This window comes from Castanea sativa, chromosome 7, assembly GCF_040712315.1.
Source record: "Castanea sativa cultivar Marrone di Chiusa Pesio chromosome 7, ASM4071231v1".
Taxonomy (NCBI): Eukaryota; Viridiplantae; Streptophyta; class Magnoliopsida; order Fagales; family Fagaceae; genus Castanea; species Castanea sativa.
The window spans coordinates 14,934,634-14,946,474 of record NC_134019.1 but is presented as its reverse complement, the minus strand read 5'-3'; positions in this window follow the sequence as shown (position 1 = coordinate 14,946,474).

Genomic DNA, 11,841 nt, shown 5'->3' with positions numbered 1-11,841 from the left:
CCTATATTTCCACAAGCCCTTCCCTCCCGATCGGATAGAAACTCTATATTTTTTCCAATGTTACAACACCCATACCTATTCTTTATCATCATTTCAGACTATCAATCACTTAATTATTCTCATCTCAACTTTTTTAGTTCTTAGCTTATCTCTTATTAGTCCTCTTTTTGCTTTTTCATTTTATTAGTAAAAGGAAATTGTAAAACTTCATGTATTTGTGTGTGTATATATATATATTTTGGTGTGTGTTTGATGTCGATATATTCTAGTTCTTTTTATTTATTTATTAGATTTTGTATAATTTAAATTTCTTAATAACTACCATGGAAAAAATTCTTAGAACCGCCACTGCAAGTCATCATATTTATATTTAATATGGTTGGTCTAACTGTATGCTTAATTGCTTACATCCACGAGCTAATACTAACCAAAATTCACTATTGGAGAAGAGGGATGAGATAAGGGAATATACTCACATGCCAACACCAAAACTGCATGCGGCAGTTAGTGTCGCGGAGCAAGTGATAAACCCCTTCTTAATATCACACCTTACTGATCTGAGACGACTCAACAACATTGAGTATCTTTTTTTTTTTTTTTGAGAAACACACACACACACACACATAAATAAAAAAATAAAAAAAGATACTCAATGTTGTTTAGTCGTCCCACATTGGTAAGGTGTGATATTGAGAAGTTATCACTTGCTCCGTGACACTAACTGTCGCATGTAATTTTTGTGTTGGCGTGTGAATGTATTCCTTTATCTCATCCCCCTTCCCTTATATATGTGTGTGTGTTTCTCCAAAAAAAAAATCACTATTAATAATATAGATCACAACCACTCTTAACCAAAACAAACAAACTAACACACTCTCTACCAAAAAAGAAAAGAAAAGAAAAAAAAATAATCACAAGTCACAGATCTCATCACCAATACAAACACATGAAAAGCCTTTCACAAACACAAATTAACTCAAATCCCATTAATCCAAAATACACTCTCAATATCAACAAATAAACTCACAAAGGAGATATTCACAATCCCAAACCATTAATATAACCAATGATGATCTCTCACTCAAAAAATATAATTTTTAATAGGAATGTCTGGAATGTGATGCCATTGAAGCGCACACAATTTTATTAATTTTCATTAAAGTTCCATTTCATTGATTTGAATCCAATAATACATTAGGATTGATCTGAATCCTAATACATACAATTTCTTTAAGAAAAACCTTTGGGACAAGACTGCAAGTGTATTAAATTAGGTACAAAGGAACTACCAATCAAAGTTTGGTAACTTATTACCACCGCACACTCTTGGTGCAGTGGTCACTCCACAAGTATAAATGCTTGTGGGGTGTGGAAGGTAAGGGCCGGGGTTCAAGTCTCCAGGAGGGAGTTTCACATACATTTACACTTAGATTAGGCTAGAGTAGAAATTCTATCTTGTATAAAAAAAAAGTTTAGTAACTTATTTATTTAATCTTTTAGTCCACATCCAAAACCAAAACCAGTGGAACTTAGAACAAGATTCACTTCCAATTGTTCGGTGGGGTCAATCAACAGACCAAAGAAAATAATTGGCTCAGCCTCAGAGAGAGGAATGAGAAAAGCACCACACATAACCGATAAAGTCTTAAGTGGGAGTTCATAAATATGTCGATAATATAAAGAAAGTTCCCTTGTTCATTTTTATAAGGAGGAGCTTGTGGCTTTCGTGTGGAACGCACACTCCCAAATTGACCAATACTACTACTTTGTTGATTCGAAAAAAAAGAAAAAGAAAAAAAGAGCAAAGTTTTTGGATTCACTTTCATAGAGGAATTGTGGTGGTGGATTTAAGTTGGAGAGCACACTACATTAAATATGCCACTCATATATCTTTCTATATGCCACTTATATATCTTTCTATTCGTGTGGAATGCACATTCTCCTAATTTTTCCTTTTATTTTCCCTATTCTTTCCATTTTTCAAGTGGTCCTAATCAGCCATTCATCTTTTGTTTTATTTTTTTTTTCCTAAAAAAAATTAAATTAAATAGACACAAAAATGGTAATAGTCAACATTTATTTTAATGTTGATAGTGTGACAAAATCCAATCAACTTATTTCAAAATAGTTATGATGAAGTTACCCTAAAAATTATAAAGTATCTTAATATATATTTAATGAAATGAAGACACATAACTATGTTATAGTTATTTCTCGAGGGATATATATATATATATATATATATATAGAGAGAGAGAGAGAGAGAGAGAGAGAGAGAGAGAGAGAGAGAGAGAGAGAGATTATTCAATGTTATGGAGAAAATAAAAGGAAACAATTTGATTTCATTATGCAAAACTACACATTAGAGAGTAATTATATAAACGTAGTTGAACCATGGTGGCCGATACCGTACCGGTACCGGCCGTACCGGCCGGTACATACCGTACCGGTCAGTGCACCGGTACCGGTACACTTTTATATTGTACCGAAAAAAATACCGGTCATACCGGCCACATACCGGCCGTACCGGCCAATTTCGGGCAATACCGGCCGGTACCGGACGTACCGGCCGGTACAGAAAAAAGCTTTTTTTTTTTTTTTTTTTAGTTTTGTAATTTTAAAATTTTTGTAAGAGCATAATGGTAACTTATTTACATTAACTTATTAGTATTATTTATTTTCTTAGTATGTAATGAACAACTAAGCTTTCTATTTTTTATATTGTGTTTTTTTTTCTTTTAATTGATACTAAAGTTTAAAACTATGAATAATTTGTTCTGAATTGAGGTAATGTTTTATGATAAAATTTTATATTTACTATAGTATAAGTGAAATATTATATGTTTATAACATGGTTCTAGAGATTTTGGTGTGTGTGTGTGTGTGTGTATATATAAAATAGCGGTAAACCCGAAACGGTACACCGGTATTGACCGGTATCCGAAATATATCGTACCGGTGGCCAAACCGGTACAGCCTCCGGTACGGTATTGACTTCCTTGAGTTGAACCCTACTTCAATCCTAACAACACTAGGTTACTTGCCTTGCTAGTACAAATTAATTGGGATTTAAAACATATTTTGGCCTAATAGACTCTAAAATATCTAACATTTAGAAAAGAGAAATTAAGGAAAGAAAACCAATAAGTGAGGGGAAACAGAGATTGGAGCTAGTGGACTGTTCTGTTGAATTTTCTTTTAACTGTTTTGAACATATGAAAATGTTTTAATACCTTATGAACGTTTATATGAACTGGTTTAACTTGTCATTGGTACCTATTTCCCTTTGGGTATATATAGTGGTTCATATTCACTTGGTAACTAATTTCTTCTCTGAAAAAGTCTTGATAGAAACACTAGAAATTTTGTGAGTCTTTTCCAAAAAATTGTTATTTGTATAACCCAATAAACTTGGTTATATCTTGGGAACGAATTTGTAGTAAGCCTTTAGCAATTCTTGTGTGGGACAAATATTGTCTAAGGATAATATTCAATTATGCCTCCAAGTTATCTAATTTTTTATTTGCCTTTTAGATTCACTTTGTTCTCTGTTATTACTCCTTGAGTTTCCAAAAACATGTAATATATTTTTTCAGGCTTTTCATATGTAACAATAAAACTTATGAATATTGAATAGTAATAGTTATTCTATCACAATATCTTCTATTTCTAGTAATAAATATTATTGTTCCTAATATAATTTCTATTCAGTGTACTAAACATACTCTAAGAGGAGCAAACTAGCTTAGTTACATTAAGTATACTTGAACCCAAAAGTTTCAATTACATAGATGATAAATTTTTGTGTTATAGTTTTAAAATATTTGAGTAAAATATAGTAACTTATCATGAGATTTGGGGTAATGCCAAGCACATCCAAAATTTTTTAAAAATAACCAATTTAGGTCTGGTTTGTGCACTCTTCAGACCCTTTATATAATTCATTGATTTTTTTTTTTTATCATCAATAACAACTCTCTCTCTCTCTCTCTCTCTCTCTCTCTCTATTTGCTTTTCCTTTGCATGGCCAAATCTTACCTTTCATGGACCTTCTTTCTCCCATCTCTTTTTCTGTTATCTCTCTATTTTGTTGATGGAAATCCTACGGTTGTGGGTCAGCATTTTTTGATGGGGTGACTGGATTTGGGTTTGGCTGACGTGGGTATTGTTAACATATATAGTGTTGTGGGCTTTAGGCCCAACTAGTTTACTTGTTTAGCACTCTTACTTGTACTACACTCATATTTACTTGTACTACACTCATATTTACTTGTACTGCACTCATATGCCTCCTATATAAAGGCACTCATGTATATTCTTTCAGTGAGAAATACAATATTATTCAATTCAGTATTTCTAACATGGTATCAGAGCCACTGCTCTGACCTTTTCTTCGCAGTCTTGTCTTTATTGGTGTAACTCCATTCTTAATATTGCTTCCGCTGTCACAACAACTGCCACAACCTTTCGCCGTTGAACCTTCGAGTCTTCCAGACATCGTCCTCAGGTTCCGGACCTGTAGCAGCCGCCGTTGGGGAGTTCGAACACTGCAAAGACCACTGCCTTTTCCGGCACCGCCGTGAATATTGCTCAGATCTACCTGTTCGTGAAAACCTCACAGTCATCGGAGTCTCCACGCGCCCTCACGTACCGCCACTCGCCAGATTGATCCTACTCACGTCAGCTTGCCACGTCAGCCTGCCACATCATCACTGACGTCACCTTCCAGCGCGCTGCTGACGTCACCTTTGACCGTTGACCGTTGACTTTGACCGTTGACTTTTTCTGGAGTTGACTTTTTGCGGCCCAGGTTCTCCTTACTCAGTTTTTCGCGTAGATTTCATTTTTGCAATCCATTTTTGCATATTTTGCTTCTAAATGAAGAATAAGGACATGTCTTCTTCCTTTTGCAACAATCATCGCAGACAATCTAGTAAACGCTTTTGCAATTTTTGCAAACGTTTTGGCCATAATATTGAGACTTGCTTTCAGCGCAATAAATCAGCTGTTTCAGGTTCTTCTGCCACTATTGCTAACATTGAGAGTGTCCAACCAATGGCTCCCGTCTTTGCACAGTCTAAGTCTTCGAGTCGCACTTTCACCATGACCACGATGACCTTAAAAACATCATCGCCAATGTCATTCGTATGGTTGGTAATGCATCTTATTCTCTCTTCTCTCACTTTGTCCGTATGTCTCCTTCCTCTTGGCTTATGGATTCTCGTTTGTTGCAATCACATGACACCTCACTCGTCCTTATTTTTCTCGAACTTAAACCCGCACCACACCCTCTTACTATTCGCACAAAGAAATGGTTCCACAATGTCCGGTCATAATATAGGTTCCGTTTCAACCTCCAACTTCTCCGTTTCTCGGGGTCTTTAATGTTCTCGACCTTTCTTACAATTTGTTTTCTATGGGACAATTAGCTGAGTTGGGTTATCGAATCATATTTGATTATTCTGGGTGTATTGTGCAAGATCCAAGGACGGGACAGGAGCTAGGGACCGGTCCCAGAGTTGGGCGTATGTTTCCCGTGGACAACCTTCGTCTTCCACTTGTTGCTCCTGTTTCTATTGCCGCAGCTGCAGTTTCCTCTATTCCTTCTCTTGCTCTTTGGCATGCTCGACTTGGTCACTCATCTTCTTCCCGTGTACAACAATTGGCTTCTAGAGGTTTGCTAGGTTCAAAGGTGTCAGAAAATTTTGATTGTGTTTCATGTCAATTAGGAAAACAACCAGCTTTGCCTTTCAATTCTATTGAATCTATATCCACTGATATCTTTGACCTTATTCATTCTGATGTTTGGGGACCTTCCTCTGTCTCTAGTATTAGTGGATCTCGATATTTTGTTGTCTTTGTTGATGATTACTCTCGCTATAGCTGGATCTTTAATATGAAACATCGTTCTGAATTATTGCAAGTGTATTCTAATTTTGCAAAAATGGTTGAAACTCAATTTTCTAAACGTATCAAAATTTTTCGATCTGATAATGCTCTTGAGTACACTCAATATGCTTTCCAAGCTGTTTTGCATTCCTATGGCACTGTTCATCAACTAACTTGTCCAGGTACCTCTCAAAGAAATGGCAGAGCCGAACGAAAACTTCGTCATATTCTTGACACTCGTTCGTGCTCTTCTTCTCTGCCAAAGTTCTGCTCCTTTTTGGGGCGAAGCCGCTCTTCATGCGTTCATACTATTAATCGCATTCCCGATCCCCGTCATCCAAAATCAAACTCCATATGAGCGCCTTTTTGGGTCATCTCCCACTATCACCACCTACGCTCATTCGGCTCTCGCTTGTTTCGTTCTTCTTCAGCCATACGAGCATAACAAACTTGAGCCTAGGTTAAGACTTTGTTGTTTTCTTGGTTATGGCGAAACTCAAAAGGGGTATCGGTGTTATGATCCTATTTCTCATCGTCTTCGTGTCTCCCGCAATGTTGTCTTTTGGGAACATCGCCTTGTCGAGCTCTCTCACTTCCGTGCTTCTTTATCTTCCTCTTCACGCTCTTAGATCTATTTCCGGATGAGACGCAAATTCCTTTTCCGTAGCTGCTCCGACCATCCTATAGCTGATCCCGATCCTCCCGTAGCCGCTCCTGATTCTCCTATTAACTTCTCTCGTCCAACCACTCGAAATCCTTGATCCCTTTCCTAGTTCCCCTTTTAATGAACAAGTGGAAGATGAATGTGTCGAAGATGAGCTACCCAACCTTGATCCCGGTTCCCCTGCTCCCGCTCCGCCCGAAGATCATGTACAAGACATTCCACCTCGTCACTCAACTCGGGTAAGGTCCATTCCCTGCACATTTACTTGACTATCATTGTTACACTACCCTTGCTACATTACACGAGCCTCACACGTATCGTGAGGCTTCCACCGACCCTTTATGCGGCGTGCAATGAAAAGGAACTTGATGCATTATCTAAAAACCATACTTGGGACTTGGTCACTCTCCCCCGGAAAATGTGTGGTTGGTTGTAAGTGGATCTACAAGATTAAGACTCGCTCGATGGGTCCATTGAGCGCTACAAAGCTCGTCTTGTTGCAAAAGGTTTTACACAAGAGTATGGGATTGATTATGAAGAGACCTTTGCTCCGGTTGCTCGTATCTCATCCTGTTCGTGCCCTCTTAGCCGTTGCCGCCGCCGCAATGGGATCTTTTCCGCATGGATGTCAAAAATGCATTCCTTAATGGGGATTTGAGTGAAGAAGTTTATATGCAACCTCCTCCCCTGGTCTCTCTCGTTGAATCAAACAAGGTTTGTCACCTTCGACGTGCACTTTATGGCCTTAAACAAGCTCCACGTGCTTGGTTTGCCAAGTTCAGCTCTACCATCTCTCGTTTGGGTTACATGGCCAGTCATTATGATTACCGCCTTATTTCTTCGTCGCACCGACAAAGGCACTATTTACTTCCCCGTATGTGGATGATATGATCATAACTGGTGATGACCTCAAGTGGCATTCAAGAACTCAAAGATTTTCTCGGTCGGTAGTTTGAGATGAAAGATCTTGGACATCTCAACACTTCTTGGGTCTTGAAATCACTCATTCTACGGATGGACTTTACATTACTCAAGCCAAGTATGCCTCTAAACTCTTGTCTAGAGCCGGACTCACCGATAGCAAGACCGTTGACACCCGCCGAGCTTAATGCGCATCCGACTCCCTCGGGGGGAAACCATTGTCTAATCCCTCTCTTTACGTACGCTTAGTTGGCGACCTAGTTTATCTCACCTTGTTACTCGTCCGGACATTTCCTATCTTGTTCACCGTGTGAGCCAATATATGTCCGCTCCACGATCGACTCACTATGCGCCGTCATTCCGCGCATTCTTCGGTACCTAAAGGGCACTCTCTTCCATGGTCTTTTCTACTCGCTTCGGCCTCTCTTGTTCTCCGTGCATTTTTCGATGCCATTGGGAGGAGATCCCACCGATCGCAGTCCACCATTGGCTATTGCTTTCTTCTTGGTTCTTCTCCGATTTCTTGGCGAAGCAAGAAACAAACTCATGTGGCCCGTTCTAGTACCGGCGAATATCGTGCCCTTGCCGATACCACATCCGAGCTTCTTTGGCTACGATGGCTTCTCAAAGACTTAAGTGTGTCGACATCCTCTCGCTACTCCTCTTTATTGTGACAACAAAAGTGCCATTCATATTGCTCACAATGATGTCTTCCATGAACGGACTAAACACATCGAGATCGATTGTCATTTTATCCGTTATCATCTTGTCCATGGTGCTCTCAAGCTAATCTCGCCCCTCTAGCATCAACTTGCAGATATCTTCACCAAGTCACATCCTAAGGGACGCCTTCGTACTTTGGTTGACAACCTCAAGTTGGTCTCACATCCACCTTGAGTTTGAGGGGGGCTGTTAACATATATAGTGTTGTGGGCTTTAGGCCCAACTAGTTTACTTGTTTAGCACTTTACTCAGATAAGACTCTCTTACTTGTACTACACTCATATTTACTTGTACTGCACTCATATGCCTCCTATATAAAGGCACTCATGTATATTCTTTCAGTGAGAAATACAATATTATTCAATTCAGTATTTCTAACAGGTATCAAAATTTTTTTTTTTTTTGTTGAGAAATTCGACCAAAACCAATCTTCTTAAATCAACTGATATGATCTGTAATGAGTAACAAAGGGAGAAACATTCTCAGGAATGTTCACAATCCAAATCAAAGGTGACAAAATTTTTATAGAGTTTTCTGCTAAATTATTAGCAACTCTATTACAATCTCTATGGACATGAGAGAAAAAACAAGATCAAAGCTTCGAGGCAGCAGCGCGTGAGTCGTCCACTAGGTGACCAAAGCTGGAGCTTTTCGAATGCAGACTCTTAATCAAGATTTCAGAGTCCCCTTCAAAGACTACTTCTTGCAATCCAAGTTCCATCAAGAGTTTGATGTTTTGTTCGGTGGATGATGGCAATATGGTGGTGGAATTTTGGACCTTGCTCGATGTGATTAGGTTCAGGCCATTCGGGTTTCTTTGTGAAGGAGAAGACGTTTTTCCTTTTGGATTTCTTGGCAACCAGACACTAAGTAAAGGAGTCTAAGGAGCAGATGAGACTTTATAGGGCTTGTCCTTCTGATTTTTTTGGCTACTAAATTAGGAATGAAAGAAGATTTATGGTTTTTACTTTTGATTTTATTGGCTACCAAACACGAAATAGAGAAGATTTATTTGACTTTTTTTAGTTGATTTTCTAGGCTACGTACCAAACACAAAATTATTGATTATATATTAATTTATTTTAAGAAAAAAAATCTAAGAAAATTGCTGGTGTGATGTCAATGTTCTACTAGCTTGCTAACTTTGTAGTCTTCTTTCAAAAATCGTAGTGTAGCTTTGCACTTTGTGAGAGAGTTCACAAACAACGATTAACGCCGTTTATGTTTAAGGGCCAAATTTAATCGTTTCTAAGAAGTGGATGTGTTTAATTACTTCAAACCTTAGGATATGTAACTGTATTTTATCCAAATATTTACAATTAAACACTTTTAAGTTTATATTAACAAAAATGAAAACTTAAAATTTCCACCTAGTATAGAGTTTAATACAAATTTCAACATAAAGCTCAAAAATGAAAAAAAAAAAAAAACACTTGTGAAGTTCAACATAAAAGCCAGAATTTCCATCTAGTATAAAGTTTCACGTGCATAAGTTTGGTAGCTAAGTTCTAATACATTTTCAAACATTTTAAACAACCTTACACATATTTCAACACATTTTTTCACCCACACGTATATTAAAAACACATAAACAACATTACTCAAACTAACCAATCAAACAGGCCCTAAATGTTCCAAGTGCATAATTCTAATTTCAACATAAAACTCAAAAGTTATTGGCGAAAATGGGCAAATGCCCATTTCGCACAAAAAAAAAAAAAAAAAAAAAAGGCAAATACCTCATTTCTCAAACTAATTAAGGAAATGCCCATCCTTTGAAACTCGATTTTCTCAAAATCGAGTTTCAAAAAAAAATTCTAGAACCCTATAGCGATGTTTTAAGGAGCCTATAGTGACGTGTTAAGGACATATAGCGGCGTTTTGTAACTTGTACCTATAACTTGACTTCATGGAGCTCGAATTACAAAACGTCGCTATAGGTCCTTAGAAATGTCACCATAAGCTCCTTAAAACGTCATTATAGAGCTTAACTCGATTTTGAGAAAATCGAGTTTCAAAAAAATGGCATTTCTCTAATTAGTTTGAGAAAGGGACAACATATTGATTTTTTTTTTCGCGAAAAAGGCAAAAGTCCATTTTGGCCCATAAATATTTATAGTATAGTTTTAAAACTTTTAAAATTGAAAACTTTATAAGTTATTATTAAAAATAAATGAAAAATGTAAACAACGAAAAAGCCATATAAATTGTACTTGGGATCAATCTAACAACTAAAAATAATTTCATGTAAATCATAGGAGGAAATTTGACTTTGAAAAGATTGTAAATATGACTTATTCATGTGTAAATATCGTTACTAAACACAACATAATGAATATGAATATTCATTTTTTTGTGAGTTTTTTATTTTTATTTTTTATATTTCATTAAAATACTATTTAGTATTCTTGTAAATGACCTTATTCAAATTGGACTAGGCAATGCTTTTATGACTCACAAACCTTGCTACATGGATTGCAAAAGTTGACTGCTTGACAGATTTACCGGTGCAGTGTCCCATCAACTATCAAAGCACCAAGCGATGCCACAAGTGTCATCACTTATTATCAGCCTTGTACTGCAATTTTCTTCGGTTTGTAAATCGTGTGATCTTAATTCACGAGTGCCAAGTGCCAATGACAACCTGATCACCAGTGTAGGGACACATTCATGATTCTAATTTCAGTTTAGTTCTTGGGTTTGAGTAGTTTGAGGCTCATTAATGCCATAGTCGCGGGCCAATAGGGAATTCCGTAATATACTGGTATATCCTGCCCAATAGGATGTGATTTGCCGCTCTTGCATTTTTTCATTCTTTCTACTGTGGGAAGTTTACTTTAGGTATATGTCTATTTTTTCAATATATATTTTAAATTTTTTATTTGACCTCCGGTACAAGTAAAATTACTAAGGTTAAATTTTTTTTTTTTTTTAAAAGAGAGTTTTAATTTATGGTATCTGTTTTTAATAATTGCTCTTTATAATTAGACAAAAATACCAATTGATTTTTGGTGTAAGCGGAGATTGAACATCAAATCTCTTATTCAATTACAAAAAACTTTACCAATTAAGCCAAAAATAACTAATAGTGATGATTTCTATAGGCCGTTAATGAGTTAAGGAGGCTGACAGGAGTATACAACCCGTCAGCCAAGTCTCATTAGGATGCCTCCTTTTAACATTCGAGGCCATACCCCTTATGTAGCGACGTTAGGCTGATGGATCATGCTGACGAGTCAGGGCTAACGACCTTGGTTGTAAGGGTCCTTGGCTGATGTTCTTTGTGGAGACATACATAGGCTGACGACAGTGTATGAGGTACACGTGGGCTGACAACCTTGGCAGGTAGAAGCTGAAGGAGTAATCCAACTTTTACTCTTAGTTTACCTTGACTTCTACATGCATGAATATAAGGAAAGTTCTTGCGCTACACGTTCGACTTTAATCAAGAAGATTCCTATAAGGAAAATACTTCTTCACCAAGGCGTTTATTTCGGCCCCATGCCACTATATATATCCCAAAACCCTCATGACTCAAGGTACGCACAATTATCCCAACTCTGGCACTCTAGGGTTGTTTGCAAGGCTGTAACTTGATCGTCGGAGGGTTTTTGGCCGGCACCACACCGGTGCTCTCTGTTCGA